This window comes from Giraffa tippelskirchi, chromosome 11 (genome assembly GCF_054371585.1).
Source record: "Giraffa tippelskirchi isolate mGirTip1 chromosome 11, T2T-mGirTip1v1.2.pri, whole genome shotgun sequence".
Classification (NCBI taxonomy): Eukaryota; Metazoa; Chordata; class Mammalia; order Artiodactyla; family Giraffidae; genus Giraffa; species Giraffa tippelskirchi.
Window position 1 is genome coordinate 140,525,490 of NC_137285.1, and position 18,405 is coordinate 140,543,894.

At 39.1% G+C, this 18,405-nt stretch overlaps 1 protein-coding gene across 13 annotated transcripts in view; it reads right to left on the bottom strand.

Annotated features, from left to right (window-relative positions):
* Positions 1 to 18,405, bottom strand: part of LRRC4C (leucine rich repeat containing 4C) — a 1,846,189-nt gene that overhangs the window by 96,711 nt on the left and 1,731,073 nt on the right. The window lies entirely within an intron of this gene.

Genomic DNA, 18,405 nt, shown 5'->3' on the forward strand with positions numbered 1-18,405 from the left:
TATGTCACCACTACAGGATGGCTGTGAAGAAACCACAACTCAGGGAGCATCACTGAGAAATTCTAGTGAGGTGGCTGAGCTGGAAATAGCACCAACTAAAGGAAGCTAGATGATGATGCCCACACCATAGAGAATGAGATTTAAATCTAGAGGTTTAGGCTATACATCTTGGAATCAGGATGCCCACAACACCTGCCCTGTTCTCTTGATAAAAGCTGAATGTCCCACAACACTTAAAAGCTAAATTCAACTTAGACCAACCATTCTCAACCCATTTCCCAAAATACCACTGGACTCTAATGTTGAGGAGTGTCTCAAGTAACTTGTTATCATATGTGTCCAAGTAGCAAAGTTTGGAAAAAATGTCTTCATTCTTTTTTTTTTTTTAATTTTTGATATGAAGCTTTAGTGCAGTACAGTTGCTTTACAATGTTGTATTAGTTTCTGCTGTACAACAAAGTGGATTGACTGTATGTATACAAATATCCCCTCCCTTTTAAGCCTTTCTTCAGCCCCTCCCCCCACCATCCCACCCATCTAGGTCCCCACAGAGCAGAGAACTGACCTCCCTGTGTGATACAGCAGGTTCCCACTAGCTCTCTGTTTTACACGTGGTAGTCTACATATGTCACAGCTATTTTCTCAATTTACCCCAACCTCCCCTTCACCCACCCTGTGTCCACAAGTCCATACTCGATGCCTGCTTCTCTATTCCTGCCCTACAAATAGATTCACCAGTACCATTCTTTTAGACTCCATGAATCGGAGAAGGCAATGGCACCCCACTCCAGTACTCTTGCCTGGAAAATCCCATGGATGGAGGAGCCTGGTAGGCTACAGTCCATGGGGTTGCTAAGAGTCGGACACGACTGGGCAACTTCACTTTCACTTTTCCCTTTCATGCACTGGAGAAGGAAATGGCAACCCACTCCAGTATTCTTGCCTGGAGAATCCCAGGGACTGGGGAGCCTGGTGGGCTGCCATCTATGGGGCCGCACAGAGTCGGACCCGACTGAAGCGACTTAGCAGCAACATGTGCATTATAAGATACAATGTTACAAACGGAGGATATTCAAGACTGTGCTGGTCACTGCTTTTCTCATTAACTTTTTTTGATTTTCTTCATTGAGTAAGAGCAAAAGGAATGGCATTTTGGCTAATGTGATGAAACTGGCTATTGTCAGCATCTATGGGAATATGTCATATGAGGATCATCTATGGACAAAAAGTTGGAAGAACTGGTGTAGTGGAAAGAACACCAGACTGAAGTCAAGAGGCCAGGAATCTTGGCTCTGTTATTTAATAGCTGAATGACAATAAGCAGATTCTCTCAAACTGTGATGACCTCTCTTGCTGGTAGGCAGGAAAAAAGGACTGGAACTAGATCAAGCTGGAACACCTTGATCCCCAAGGTCTGCTTCCTCTCTTAAAATCATGATGTTCTGATATATAAAACCCCCACTCAGAAAGCTGTGAGCAAAGGCAGATCTCACCCCACGTGACAAAGTAAGGTTGCAGCATTAAACAAATTAAGAATCGAGTTTCTTTCTTTCTGGGCTTCCCTGGTAGCTCAGCTGGTAAAGAATCCGCCTGCAAAACAGGAGACCCTAGTTGGATTCCTGAGTCAGGAGGATCTGCTGGAGAAGGGATAGACTATCCACTCCAGTATTCTTGGGCTTCCCTGGTGGCTTAGATGGTAAAGAACCCACCTGCAATGCAGAAGACCTGGGTTTGATCCCTGGGTTGGGAAGATCCCTTGGAGAATGGAATAGCTACTCACTCCACTATTCTTGGCTGGAGAATTCCATGGACAAAGGAGCCTGGCAGGCTACAGTCCATGGGGTCACAAAGAGTCAGACACAACTGAGCGACTTTCACTTTCTTACTTCTTTTCCACCAACTGTTGCATTAAGCATCTAATATATGCCAAGTTTTCTGCACGGTAGCCTGCCAGGCTCCTCTCTCCATGGAATTTTCCAGGGAAGAAAACTGGAGCAGGTTGTCATTTCCTGCTCCAGGGGATCTACCTAACCCGGCGATCAAACCTGTGTCTCCTGCATTGGCAGGCAGATGTTTTACCATTACACCACCTGAGAAGTCCCACGTTTTACACATACAGTAATATTTATTACAACTTACGTGGTAGGTAACATGATCTCAAAAGAGGGGGAAAAAAAGGGAGCTCAGAGAGGATTTAAGTACTTACTCAGACTCAAACATCTAGAAAACAGTAAAAAACCCACAGTTCATTAGTTGGAATAAAGGGTATTTAAACTCGGACTAAACTCCATGTTATGGACTGAATTGAGTCCACCACCATAAAAACTAATATGTTGAAGCTCTAATTCCCAATGTGACTATATTTGAATACAGGGCCTTCGTAGAAGTAATTAAGGTTAAGTAAGGTCATAAGGGGTCTTCCCTGGTAGCTGAGTGGTAAAGAATCCGCCTACAATACAGGAGATCCTGGTTCCATCCCTGGGTCGGGAAGATCTTCTGGAGGAGGGCATGGCAACCCACTCTAGTATTCTTGCCTAGAGAATCCCATGGTGAGAGGAGCCTGGCAGGCTTCAGTCCATAGGGTCGACACAGAGTTGGACCTGACTGAAGCTACTAAGCAGTAGCAGCAGTAAAGTCATACGGGTGGGGCCCTGATCCTATAGGAACAGCATCCTTATGAGAAGAATCATACACGCTCTTCCTCTACCAGGTAAGGACACATGAAGGAAGATGGCCGTTCTCAAGGCAAGAAGGCAGCTCTCATCAAAACCCAACATGCTGGTAGCCTAATCCCAAACTTTCAGCCTACACAACTATGAGAAAATAAATTTGTATTGTATAAGCCACCCAGTCCATGATATTTTGTTAGGGAACCCCCAAAAAATCCATACTCAATCAGACTAAATTCAGCCCTGGGAGTGTCACTGATTAGTTTCATTAACTGCTATCCAGATAGCTCTTGGAATTACAATGGTTTTTGAACAATTTTAGGAAAATTCATTAGATTGATTAGTTCAGTTAACTCAGAGACCAACATATTAGAACAAGCAGGAAACCCCTGCTGTGTCCAAGAAATAAATAATAGACACATCCCAGACCTTGACTGCATGAGGGGCCCATGGAAATTTACCCATGAAATAAAAAACACTGAGACAGTCTGGGAAAAGACCAAGCTCAGAACTGGTTCAAGAAAAAAAAATAAATTAATAAATAAAAGAATTAAAAAACTGCTAGGAAGGCAAAAAGACTAAGGAGAGATCTCGAAGGACAGGAACTTTCTGGCAAGCCCAAAGATCAAAGAACTAAGAGAGAAATTCTTAGTTTTTAAGCATTCAAGAAAACCAAGAGGGAAAAGATCTATGAGCTGAGAAATATGGCCTTCTTTGTTCAAAGGTGGTAATGGAATTAATCTGTTTTTGTGAGCAAATGGACCAACTAAGAAAAATAAGATGGGGAAGGCCTCTTGTTAAAAGTGAGTATTCTATTAGAACTAACAGATGTCTATATGTATGGCTGAGTCGCTTTGCTGTGTACCTGAAACTATCACAACATTGTTAATCAGCTGTAAGAATGAAATATTGCCATTTGAAGCAACATGGATGGACATAGAGAGCATTATACTTATTGAAGTCAGAGAAAGACAACTACTAATGGTATCATATATGGAATCTAAAAATGCAGCTGAATCTTTATACAAAAGAGAGACAGACTCACAGACATAGAAAACAAGGTCACCAAAGGGGAGCGGGGAGGGAAAGACAAATTAAGAATAGAAGATAATAGATACAAGTTACTATACATAAAATAGATAAGCAACAAAGGTTTACTATATGGCACAGGCATTTATATTTCATATCTTGGAATAACTTAAAATGAAATATAATCTGAAAAAAATAACTGAATCACTTTGCTGTAGACCTGAAACTCACATGAAATTATAAATTATTTATACTTCAGTTTTAAAAAGTTACTATTCAGTCACTGATCCCTTTATTATATTATCTTGGGGTGCCATTCTTATTATCCACTGTCTTGGGTAAAGTTTTTATTTAAGTATGGAAGTACAGGCTTTATCTCCTTCTCTTTCCCTTGCATTTCATTTAATTTCAACTGAATGGTGTAGTGCTAAAACTACAGATTTCTACTATGACTAGAACCCCAGATCAACTGTGGCTTTTATATTTGCTGCTAAAACTTACATAACAAAGACAACTCTTCCCATTTTATTTGTGGTGGAGGATGGGTGGGTTGTTCTTTTAGCCATCACAAGCCCTCATGTCCTCAGGGCTAAAACACCCACAATGCTTTCCAAAGTTAGCCAGCCAAAAAGACCAAGATACCAACAGGACACTGATGTCCCTTATTCTCTCCCTGATTTTTCCTATTTTCTGTGGATCAGCATTTTCCTAGCAGGTACAAAGTAGCACCTCCCAGGATTTTACTTTTTGTCCCACTGGGTTTCTTTTCCAGAAGGAAGACAAGGCTTTTATGATACCAGATGGATCAATGAATTAGAACAGACCACCTCTCTTCTAAAATGAGACCCACAAGTGGTCGATGGTAGACAAGGGAACAGGGAAACCCAAAATGAACATGAAACTTTGAGAAAAGGAGCCAGCGAACTCCCAGAAACTAGAACAAAGATAATATCTTTCTGTGAATATCATCAGTTATGAAATAAAAAGTGAAAGTGAAAACAAACTGCATCATCAACACGCTTGTCAATGTTCTGCACTAAGTTGTCCTTGGTTACAAGTCGTCCGAGTAATGGGAAGACCTCAAGTTCTTTAGAAGCGGGAAGTTATGGGGATAGACGACAAGATGCCAAAGTCAATCTTTTTAAAAACACTGATTACAGGCAGACAGCAGTCCTCACAAGCATCTGAGGAAATCCAGGGTCATTTTCAGTTCTGGGGAAGGAAGTCATTAGGAGGTTAATCAATTTTCCTGTTAGCTCATTAATAACAGTATCTGGTTGCATATAATCTGTAAATTATGGAAGATCAAAATTTAGGAGTGGTGTGGTTAGAAAGACGGAAGGAGCATAAGGTTTAGAAAATCTATTTTATTATACCACATGGAATTAATATGCCAAATAATGTCTTCCATTTCCTGCTTACACATGCAGAAACATTGATAAAATGATTAATGATAGCTAGAACTTATGAATAATTCCTCTTTTCTAAGCACTTTGTTGCATGCTTACATGGATCATCTCATATAATACAGTAACTGTGGAGCATATTTAATAGTAATATATGTCCTCATTTTGATTAACTTTTAAAGTTTTTCATTTTTAAAATAAATGGAAGTTAAATATTTTAAAATGATTAATAAAATAACCAGTGTACTATATACTAAGTGTCTAGATCCAGGTCCTAAATAAATCTTAAGTGAATGCTAAAAACAAAAATCTCTATTTTATAGTCAAGGAAATGAAGGGCCAGCAAGAATAACTTCTGTAAGAAACAGTTAATGTCTTTTTGTGGTTTTTTTTTTTAGTCACTAAGTCATGTACAACTCTTTTGTGACATCATAGACTATAGCCCACCAGGCTCATCGGTCCATGAGATTTTCCAGGCAAGAATACTGGAGTGGTTGCCATTTCCTTCTCCAGGTGATCTTCCTGACCCAGGGATCAAACCCTTGTCTCCTGCATTTTCAGGTGGATTCTTTACCACCGAGCCACCAGGGAAGCCCCTAGAAATAGTGAATACAGATAATAAACAGCAAAACTAGAATGTAAAAACATTATTTTATATTTTTTTCATATATCAATAATTGGAGACAGAGAATATGATGGAAAGAACATAGATTTTACAGTTAAAAATGATCTGGATTGAGTACTGGTTCTATTATGTACTAGTGTGTGTTAAGATATATTTTATATCTCCTTAATTTTCTTATTTTCAAAATATAAGCAATTTTAGATACTTTGCAAGTTTGGTACACAAAAAAAATGAAATGATATAATGCATGGACAATGAGTAGTATATATCTATAAGGAAATAATAACAGGCTTTCTTCATTATTTTGTCCATATAATAAATTTACTGAGTGTCACTCAAAAATAACAGACAGCATTACTATATTTACAGACCTTGGCACATGGTGGGTACTAAAATAATATTAATGTATTTTCTCATCTCTCTTTATGCAATGATTACAAAAGCAGAGACATTACTTTGCCAACAAAGGTCTGTCTAGTCAAGGCTATGGTTTTTCCAGTGGTCATGTATGGATGTGAGAGTTGGACGGTGAAGAAAGCTGAGCGCCGCAGAATTGATGCTTTTGAACTGTGGTGTTGGAGAAGACTCTTGAGAGTCCCTTGCACTGCAAGGAGATCCAACCAGTCCATCCTAAAGGAGATCAGTCCTGGGTGTTCATTGGAAGGACTGATGTTGAAGCTGAAACTCCAATACTTTGGCCACCTCATGAGAAGAGTTGACTCATTGGAAAAGACCCTAATGCTGGGAAGGATTGGGGGCAGGAGGAGAAGGGGATGACAGAGGATGAGATGGTTGGATGGCATTATCTACTCGATGGACATGGATTTGGGTAAACTCCGGGAATTGGTGATGGACAGGGAGGCCTGGCGTGCTGCGATTCATGGGGTCGCAGAGAGTCGGACACGACTGAGCGACTGAACTGAACTGAACTGACACATTCCTGACATAACTATTGAGCCAAACAGATAAAATAAGAAAACAAATTTAAAAAGCAGCAATTTTAAAATACTGAAGCTTAATTGAATAAAAATATGACCCTGAATATACACTTTAAGGGTTTCCCAGGTGGCTCAGTGGTAAAGAATCCACCTGTCAATGCAGGAAATGCAAGAGACCTGGGTTCAGTCCCTGGGTGAAGAAGATCCCCTAGGGTAAGAAATGGTAACCCACACTAGTATTCTTGCTTGGAAAATTCCATGGACAGAGGAGCCTGGCGAGTCTGAGTTGAATGTGACTGAGTCATTGACTGACTGACTGACAGACACTATTTTTAATTAAAGATAAACTTTGGATAACTACCCTTACAAAGCAATTAGGATCCTTTTTAAAATAAACTCATAGGTAAAGCCAAAATCTAAGATAAAAGTTTGCTGTATGGCAGCTAAGTACCAAGAAGCTTGAAAATGTGACAGATATTAAAGTGAGATGAAATTCAAGACAAATTTCCCTACCATCTTGTACAGTTTTATGTGATAAAACCTCTAAATTCTAAAATGTTTTGCACTCAGATCTCCTTCTGTGCCACAACCTATAACTCTCATTAATTTTGCAGAATTGTCTGCCTATAAAAACTGGCACGTTTTCTTCCACAACGTTTCCATCAGATTTAAATTTTAAAGATAAACTCAGTCAATCCCAAGCGGGAAAACTAATTTGCTGGGGTAAGGAGAGGCCTAAAGAGGGTTGTGGTCATCAGTTTTACTCAGCATGGTGGGGAAATGCATGTCCAAGAGTTACTTAGAGAATCACTGAATATTTAAAATTCTAGACTCAATTATGAAATACAAATGTGACCTGATAAAATATTCTAGCTGACCTACAGTCCACAAAGGACTTTGGAGTAACCAAGAGGCTCTCGTGAGTTTTGAATCTTAAATCTTCGGACTAAGAATGCATACATATTCATCCATGCATGCCTGCGAGCTGTCACTTCAGTTGTGTCTGACTCTCTGCGACCCCATGGACTGCAGCCTGCCGAGATCCTCTGTCCATGGGATTCTCCAGGGAACAATACTGGAGTGGGTTGCTATGCCCTCCACCAGGCGATCTTCCCGACCCAGGGATCAAACCTGCATCTCTTATGTCTCCTGCATTGCCAGGTGGGTTCTTTACCACTAACTTCATCTGGGAAGTCCCACATATTCATACACATGTAATTAAACGTCGTCTAGAGTTTCTGATACCTTATCCCATCCCCCACTTTCTGTCCACTCACCCTTAACGCTCTTGCATCTACAGTGGTCTACATTGCCATTCTTCTTTCAAGACACATAGCAACCACTTGAAGGTCTTAGCAGTTCCCACTTGCTATGCCCAGGAAAATTTTCTTCTAAATATCTGCATGACATATTCTTTCACCTCTTTTTTTTTTCATCAAATGTCTCTTCAAGATGTCTTTTCTGACGACTCTGTTCATAATTTCCATTATTCCTCTATACCCTGTCCACCTCTTCATATAGGCTCTGAATTCTTAAACTACCTAGACCTTTGCTCTCCAATATGGTAGCTACTACCCTATGTGTTTAAGCTTCTATTTGAATGAGCTAAAGTGAAATAATATTTATAATTTAGCCCTTCAGTCAAACTAGGCTTCTTTCAAGGGTTTAATAGTCACTCGTGGACAGTGACTATTATACTGGACAGCACAGCTATAGAGTATCTGATAATGAAGAAATTCCTATAACACAATGTTGCTCTAAACATATATACACACTTTATAAAGACTACTTTCATACTACTGTCTACCAACCTACCCATATACATCCTAAATTGTAAGCTCTGAAAAGTCAGTACTATTGTCTGTTTTGTTGACTGCCTTATTCTCATTACCTAGAATAGTACTTGGTCCAGAGCAGATATTCAATTAATATTTGTTGAGTGAATATATGGATTAAATCATAACCACTCATTGTGGTCAGTCACTCAGTCATGCCTGACTCTTTGTGGCCCCATGGACTGTAGCCTGTCAGGTTCTTCTGTCTGTGGAATTTTTCAGGCAAGAATACTGGAGTAGGTTGCCACTTCTTACTCCAGGGGATCTTCCTGATCCAGGAATTGAACCCACGTCTCTTGTGTCTCCTACATTGGCAGGCAGATTCTCTATCACTAGTGCCACCTGGAAGCCCAATCATTCATTATTCCCCTTAAAAAAAGTCAGAAATTATAGAGTAATTGCATCACCTCTCCTTGGAGGGAATTTTAGCATGTCAAATATGCCTTAGCTGCATTTCACCAGGATCACTTTATATACTGTTTATAATTGTCCAAACACCACTGAACGTTATATCTTTTAAGACTATGGTTTCCTGTAATCACTTGTCATTTGTGCTAGAGTGAGAGTCACTGAAACGTGTCTAGATTTATGGCAGAAAAGTCTGTCAGCTCCTAAGCCTGCCAAAGACTGCTAACCATCATAAAAATTTTAGGAATTGAGCATTTAATTTGAATAGATTTATCATATCCATACCACATCATGGAACATACATGTAGATTACTGAAGGATGGAGACCATTAGTCAATCTATTTCATTTCATATTTTAAGTACACATTTGCCCTGTAAAATTCATTTTTTTCCCTATTTATACTTATTAGAATGAAAGCCTAAGTGTGAGTGATCATGCTCTTCCTTGGGGGACCTTGCAAAGAACAAAAAGGACTCCTGAAACTCTAATTCATTACTGTCAGTACTGTTCAGGATCATTTGACATGTATTAAAAATCCTTATCACTAGTCAAAGCAACATCTTTCAAGTTGGATCTAAATTTAAAAAGCTCTAGATCTGTAGGTATCAAGTTTTTTTTTAAATTTTGGAGATCTGAGTTTATCATATTTTCTTTACTCTAAACAAACCTTAGTTCAGATGGTAAAGAGTCTGCCTGCAATGCCCGAGACCAGAGTTCAGTTCCTGGGTTGGGAAGATCCCCTGCAGAACAAAATGGAAATCCACTCCAGTCTTCTTGCCTGGAGAATTCCATGTAGAGAGGAACCTGGCGGGCTACAGTCCATGTGGTCTCAAAGAGTCAGAAATGACGGCATGACAAACACTTCACTTCAAACAAAATGGAACTTCACAGAATATTAAAAATCACACAAAACATTTAAATAAAAATACTTAAAAGAAAAATCACACACAATCTTATAATCTGAATATAATATTTGTTAATATTTTGGCATATTTCTCTGTTGTTTGCTGTCTCCTCCCATCCCTGTTTTTTAAATGCATACTTAATTCTATATATCTCTAATTGACTTTCAGCTTTCTCCTCTTAACACTATAATAGTCCTTGGCATTCATGTGTTCAACTGTTGTTACTTTATTTCAAATTGCCCTGACCCATAATGACTTGTATTTTCTAAGATACAAATCTGAATCATGCACGGAACGTGAATAATTTAAGCTGATGAATGAGTCTTATAGATTGCCTATAATTTGAACCTCGATGTGGCTCTGTTGCTCTGTCCTCGTTGCTGGATATGTAATGACTTGCATTCATGGTGAAGCTGCCATTGGGAGGTGGAATACAGTGAAGAGAACCAGTCACACTTGGGTTCAGATACAACTTCCATCCTTCCACTGAATCTGTGGATATTCACTTAACCAGGCATGATACTAGCTTCTGGATAGACAGACAGCTGATTCTGACTAGAGCTTTCTATGATCCTACTGTTGTGGTCATTTGATCCTCACAACCAGTATTATCTCTGCTATATTGTTAATAAAATAGACACAAAGTGAGAGCAAATAATTTACAAGTGATGAAGCAATGGCTCAAACTCAGGCATTCTGACTTGTTTCCCTCCTCTTAACCATCATCGCTTCATTGGAAGTGCTCAGTCTTGGAAAACTTATTTGTAACTGCGTTGAGCCTCAGTGTATTTTTCTGTATTAAATAAATGCAGGGCAACTCAAGATGCCTTCACACATTTTTAAATAATTAGTAAGTATTAGCTACTATTATTGGAGAAGGCAATGGCACCCCATTCCAGTACTCTTGCCTGGAAAATCCCATGGACTGAGGAGCCTGGTGGGCTACAGTCCATGGGGTCGCTACGAGTTGGACACGACTGAGCAACTTCATTTTCACTTTTCCCTTTCATGCACTGGAGAAGGAAATGGCAACCCACTCCGGTGTTCTTGCCTGGAGAATCCCAGGGACGGCGGAGCCTTGTGGGCTGCCGTCTATGGGGTGGCACAGAGTCGGACACGACTGAAGCGACTTAGCAGCAGCAGCAGCTACTATTATTATCCTCTTAATAATGTAGACACCTTCGAAGGGAACAGGAAGAATTCCCTGTAGACGTCAAGAATTTACTATATATAATCATCATTTTCCCACGGTATTAAAATCTCTTCGTAAGCCTTATTTTAATGATGGCAGCATAGCCCACATATGGATGTATTATAACACATTTAAACATTTCCTTTACCTCTACGCATTTATATTGCTTCTGAATTCAGTTTTCACTTAAGCAATGACTAATGCAAAGGATTTCAAAGACATAATCCTTGCACATTCAACAAATATTTATCCATCGTCTCCCATGTTTAAAAACTTTGACAGAAACTTCAGGTACCACAGTGAGTGCTCACAGTGGGTTAAAATGAGCCCACAGGGAAAATGCCCGGCCGTGTTAAACAGGCCGAAAAGAGGGTGGGACCTCGTTTACCAGGGAAGATCAAGACCTGTTTCTAGGAGATGATAGAAGAGTTCCAACAGGTTAGAAAATGCAAACAGAGGAGAAAGAGCACAAGGAGCATGGGAGGTGATGGTAAAGGCAGAGGAGCACTTTGAACAAAAGCCAGACAGTGGCCAAGTATGAGCCCAGTTTCACGGATAGTCAGTGGTCACCAGACGGATTGGAACAAACACGATGGAGAAAAAGGGTAAAAGATTTAAAAACGAAGATACAAGAAATATTAGGAATTATTTTAAAAGGTAAGAAATACGGACTGGTTGAGTGACAGGAAGACGAATCCATTATTTTGTTTGCAACAGGGCAATCATGATAGATTTCCGCGGAATACAGTGGGTACAAGTTAAGATGGCACAAACAGCATCATAGAATGTCATCACAAAAACAACTGAGGCCTGGACCAGCTAGGATGCAAGAGATGAAATACACAGATAAATCTTTAAAAAAAAGAGCAGGAGAAAGAATACCTGTATTTACATAGGCATAGGGCAGCGGACCGTGAGTGCCAGTCTGAGCCAAGGAGTCAGAGAAAACAAACACAAAATATCAGGCCAGTTGAATGGCTCCTTTCGATCTCATAATCTTCTCTTCCATTGTTAAATAAGGAGAATTCAGGGATAGTAGACAAGATAAAGGGCGTCATAAGTATTTAATTGTTCAGTCGTGTCTGACCCTTTACAACCCTATGGAGCCCACCAGGCTCCTCTGTCTGTGGGATTTTCCAGGCAAGAATACTGGAGTGGATTGCCATTTCCTTTTCCAAGGGATCTTCCTGACCCTGAGATCCAGCCCGTGTCCCCTGCATCTCTTGTATTCGTAGAGCCACCTGGGAAATCCAGAGAGCCCCAAACTCCCCCTTAATAGAGCTCTGGGTAACTACTTCTGCCATTTATTTTTAGACCTCCTTAAGAAGGACTAATCAAGACTGGGCTCAGTGTGTCCAGAGTGATGTGTCTAAAAGGTGCCTTTCTCATTTGCATTATTGGACAATCATTAGAGCACACACTATTCCAAAATGCCACCCAAGAGAACAGACAAGATACCAATAAGAGGGGTATCTGCAGAATGAAATGTGCCAAGCACAGTTTTATCTGCAGTGCCTTTAGGGAAATTAATTCTCTGCTTCCTTTCCAAGACCTTCCATTCATGTATCCCTTTGCAAAACTAATTATTTTAAAATGACTGCATGTTTTCCACCCAACTGTAGGTGTCTTTAGTTTCTCCAACTTATTCTACAATTTTTTAGTTTCTACCTGCAAATTGATTTTTGGAAAGGTTTTCTGTTCTAAGTTTTTTACTTACTTAGATTAAATTCATTATTTCAATACACTGAGACATGCAGTTCGTAAAACTTAAAAGTTGTTTTGAATGTGTGTTTGTGTATGCCTTTAACACAGAGAGAATGTTTTGGAGATCAGAGATATATTTTATCCAATTTAGCTTTATATCCCTCAAGTGATTCAGCTTCCAATATTTCCCATGAGATGACTTTCAAAATCCAATAGCTTTTTATTCTATGAAGGCTGCCAAATACTCAATAGCCTCAGCATTTATTAAAATCCTTATTGCACAATGTTGATCTGGGTTATATATTTCCAGTTTCATTTAGCATCTGTATCTTTCAACATGTGTGTATTAATCCCCTCCCCATAACTTGGATTTATTTAATAACCACTCATCTCTTAATGTCTTGGTCCGCCAAATCCTATTCTTTCATTATTTGCCTGTTTTTTCAGCTTTCTGCAACTTGCTCTTTTTAAACTTGTCGTGTCCATGATAAATGCAATGTGATAACCACAATTTATGAAGTCAAGATAGCATAACCCAAAGATCATGACCTTTGACTTAGATAAATCTGATTTTTAGTATAAAACTTTTATTCATTTTCTAAAAGCATATTAGAAAATAACCTACTGTTTCCTATAAGCCTGTATTTATTAATCCATCTAGAAAATTTTTAAAAAATTGTTTTACCTACAGGTTTTTTGGGGGTTAAACAAGTTAATAATGTATGGAAAATGCTTAGCCTGCATGGAATAAATATTCAATAAATTACTATAATTTCATCCCAAGGCACCTTCCTCATTTCCCATTAACAACTAGTCCTTCTTTTGCTACGACTTCTCTCAACTCTAGTGCTTAGAGTTTGCTTTGTTCTTTGTTATGCTCTCTTAGTAGTTATTTGAAGGGCCACCTGAAGGCATAATAGTTTATGCTCCACGAGTACTGGAGTGGCTGACAAAAATGGCATGGAGAAGAAGCAAAGATCTCATACTCTTCCTTCAATCTTCCTCCCCTAGCCAATCTCTTCTCTCCTAAGTTTTAGTTAACGCCCTATATTTTTGAGAAATGATTCCACCACAAATGCAGTTAGGAGAAATTAACAGAATAATTAGTACTGCATTGTATCCACCACACTAAAAGATCCTATCCTCTTAAATAAAATAGAATCATTACAGTAACCTATAAGAATCTGTTGTATAGATCATTATTATTGACAGGACATAAAGCACTTGTAAAACAGAAAAATACCAATAAAATCTGATGTGAAAATGAATCCCTATGATTTGCCTGTGTAAAAAAACATGAATTAGCCAGCTGAAGCTGAAATAATGACCTAAGTCTATTGTTCATATAAAACAGATATCATCTATTTGATAAAACTTTTGTCATGAACTAGTCTAAACTTCTGTAGGGGTTGAGAGGAAGACAGAGATGAATGCCATTTCTTGATGACTTTAGGATTAAGTGATTAAGCTTACTCTGTTGTCAACATAACTTAAAAAACTTAAAAACATAAAGAAGATGTCATATATATACATAGAATATTACTCAGCCATAATCTGGGACAACCCAGAGAGGTGGGCGGTGGAGCGAGGTGGGAGGGGGGGGTTCAAGATGGTGGCACACATCTATGCCCATGGCTGATTCATGTCGATGTATGGCAAAAACCACCACAATATTGTAAAGTAATTGCCAAATTATTGTAAAGTAATTTTAAAATAATTTTTAAAAATAAATAAAAATTAAAAAAAAAAAAACCAACTGTGAAGTAATGCCTTTTGCAGCAACATGGATGGACCTAAAGACTATCCTACTCAGTGAAGTAAACCAGACAAAGGAAGACTATTATATCATGATGTTCCTTGTATGGGGGATCTAAAATTACAAATGATACAAATGAACTTACATACAAAACAGAAATAGACTCACTGACACAGAAAATAGATTTATGGTTACAAAGACTTCCCTGGTGGCTCAGGATAAAGAATCTGCCTGTAATGCAGGAGATGCAGGACATGTGGGTTCGATACCTGGGTAGGGAAGATCCCCTGGAGGAGGAAATGGCAACCCACTCCAGTATTCTTGCTGGAAGAATCTCATGGACGGAGGAACCATGAGGCCACACAGAGTCGACACAAATGAAGCGACTAAGCACTGTGCAATTTAACTTTACCTGAATTAACTTACATAATTTCCCCCAAAATACATGATCTAGAAGCTATTCTTTCAGTTTTTAAAAAGGGTACTTTGAGGCTCAGAGAAATTCACTGATTTGCCAGAAATCATGTGGTCATTAAGGAAAATGTTGGCTTGGGTATTTAATTTCAAGTCACCTGAATCAGGGTACAGCACTCATTCCTTTATGACCCAGATGACCAGCCTATCTTACCAGCGAAAAAATAAAATAGGCTTTATCAATATTAGACCAATAAATTAACTCCCTCTTTCATTCTGATATATACAGCAAAACTTTGTGTATTTCCTGTGAGCAGTTTTCAGCCATGCCTCAAATCCACCACAACAATGCATTAAACTTCATTTGATTGTGAAAGGTGGTTGCCGCCATGGCAGATGATGTGGATTGTTGCCAGTAGTATTTTCTCAGTACAGAGTTAGCTCCAAGTTTATATATTCCCTGATGCCCAATGGGATGGAAAGTCATTTACGATCATTCATGTAACAGTAATAATCCTGCTTATGCTTGAAAATAGTTTAAAGCCAGTCACAAACCATTTCTCCTTAGTTCTTAGTCAGATTCCATAAAGTCTACATAGAACATTTATGGGAGTCAGTCTTGTGTGCTCCACAGAACAATGGGTCTAAGAAGTCTGGTTTCTAGTTTGGTAGCTGGTCCTAATGAGCTCTAAGATCTTGGGAAAATTCATTTCTGAGCCCAGTTTTTAAATATATAATATGCAGTTAAAAAATATATAATAGCCTAAATCCCCTTCCTCTTGGAATATAGTTTATTTCATGCACACACAGACACAGACACACACACACACACACACACACATACACAAACGGGGCTTCCCTGGTGGCTCAGACAGTAAAGAATCTGCCTGCAATGTGGGAGACCCAGGTTCAATTCCTGGGTTGGGAAGATCCCCTGGAGAAGGGAATGGCAACCCACTCCAATATTCTTGCCTGAGAAATCCTATGGACAGATGACTTGACAGGCTATAGTCCATGGGGTCACACAGAGTCATACACAACCAAGCAACTAACACACATACACACACACACACACACACCACACAAGCTGTACATATTGCATTTGAATAGTTATTTAAATTCCTATTAACTCATCAGGTATTTAATTTCAATTCCTGGGTTGAGAAGATCCCCTGGAGAGGGAAATGGAAACCCACTCCAGTATTTAGCCTGGGAAATCCCTTGGACAGAGGAGCCTGGTGGGCTCCAATCCATGAGGTCGCAAAAAGAGTCAGACATGACCTAGCAGCTAAACAACAACAATCTCAGGTTCTGGAGGATCTTATTTATTAACTGAGTCTCACATCCCCCATTCCTGAAAAGTGAGACCTCAAAAACTGTTTTTCTGTTATCACGCATATGGTTCCATAACATGAAATTAACATTGGAACACAATGCACTGAGAAGCAACTCAAATAAAAAGTGTCCTTTATGGAAAAAAAAAAAAAGGCTAAACAGGGGACACACAATGCAAATGAACTGAATGGGGAATCTGGGAAGGAGAGCTATGTAATTTTTATGGTGGGGATCTCTGGCAGACGAAGTTGGTTTTAAAACAGTATAATTTAAATACACAGTAAATCAATAGTATCTTCTCCTCTCTCTCCTCCTAATGGATTAGCAGAGCCTATAAAACTCACCTTATATTTTTCTCTTTTAATCTGCATAAGCAGGTGATCCTTTTTCAAGGTGATGATTATGATGATGACAGTTTTCAGCCTGCCTATACCTCTATTATATCTTTTCCAAAATACTGCTTCTCTGTAAACTTAGAGTTAGGTGAATGCGTTTATCTCTAACACCACTCTCCTCCCAAATATTTATGTACAAACCTGGTTCCAAAGGACATAGAGGAGGAAGGAGAGGGTAGCATGAACTGAGAAAGTAGCACTGACATATATACACTATCATGTGTGAAACAGCTAGTGGGAGGCTGCTGTATAACACAAGGAGCCGAGCCTGGTGCTCCGTGATGACCTAGAGAGGTGGGATGGAAGCAGAGGGATGCTCCAGAGGGAGGGGACAGATACATAATTCTGGCTGATTCGAGATGTTGTATAGCAGAAACCAACACAATATTGTAAAGCAATTATTCTCCAATTAAAAAAAAACCCCACAGAACTGAAACATGGGTTTGTTTGTTTTCTGGAAGGAGACAGGGGAATATAAAGGTATAAAGTCTTAGACTGATAGAGGGTTTGCAACTTCTCATTTGAATGCAGGATCATTTCCCTGAATTCTTGAGTCAATTATTTCTTGTTGAGAGCACAAGGTTACATAAACTGTAGAAATAATGGGTGCTAAAAAGAAAAGAGTGTAAGAATACTAAGAGGAAAAAAGACCACAAAATATCAAAAATTTCTAACCATGGTTACCGAAAATCAAGAGACCTGAAATAGACCATGAATTTTTAATTCCTAAGAAAATTTAAAGATATCGTACAATAAGGAGAAAAAAAAAAAAGCTACCATTCAAGATAGACTTGCCACTGCAAGGTAAAGATCATGATAAGTCCTTTGGTAGCCCATGGGTTTCCCTGGTGGCTCAGCAGCAAAGAATCTGTGGATTCAATCCCTAGAAGGGGAAGATCCCTGGAGAAGGAAATGGCAACCCACTCCAGTATTCTTGCCTGGGAGATCCCATGGACAGAGGAACCTAGTGGGCTATAGACTATGGGGTCGCGAAAGAGACATGACTTATCAACTAAACATTAATAACAATAATCCAGAGAGCAACCGGTATGATAGATTTATTAAGGTGCTGTTTTACAAAAGAGAAAACTGAGGCAGAGAGATGTAGTAGGCAAAAGAAGAAGGAGGATGTGAACCCAAGTCTTTCTGACTCCAGAATTCCCACGCTGCAAACCAGAAGCTCTCCCTTTTTCCATTAACTCATATCTCCCAGCTCATTCTTCTCTTCTCTCCTTCAACCATCTCTTCTAAATAAAGTCCTACTAACCCATCTCAACTGAGCAATATCAGAAAGGTTATGATAGTTACTGGGCAACCTCCATGTGTGAAGTATTTCATTCTTCCATGGGGCAAATCTAATTGAATTTTGATCCTCATATTTGCCCATGTGTGTATGGCTTCCAGACAAATTGGCAAAGCATAATAGACTATAGTTTGGACTTCATTCCAAGGAAACTACAACATGCATTGTGACTTGAAGCCTTTTTATGAGTCTTACTTCAAAGTGAAAAAAAAACCATCTCAAGGGAAGGGAAAAAAACCAGTTAATGTTTCCTTTACTTCCATACTGAAAGCTATAGTATACAAACAAGTCTACATTAGTCTGGCTTATAGAAATCAGAATACGTGCAACACAATAATTAGCAGAAGTATGTTCCTAAAGCACCTCTTCATGAATTATAAGTAACTCCTAACAATGGTTCTTTGCTTGTGTGATGATGCTCACAAATCATCCTTTCAAATGTATGACTCTTGTCTGCACTCGAGAGGTTTGCAGTTGTGAATTACAAGCT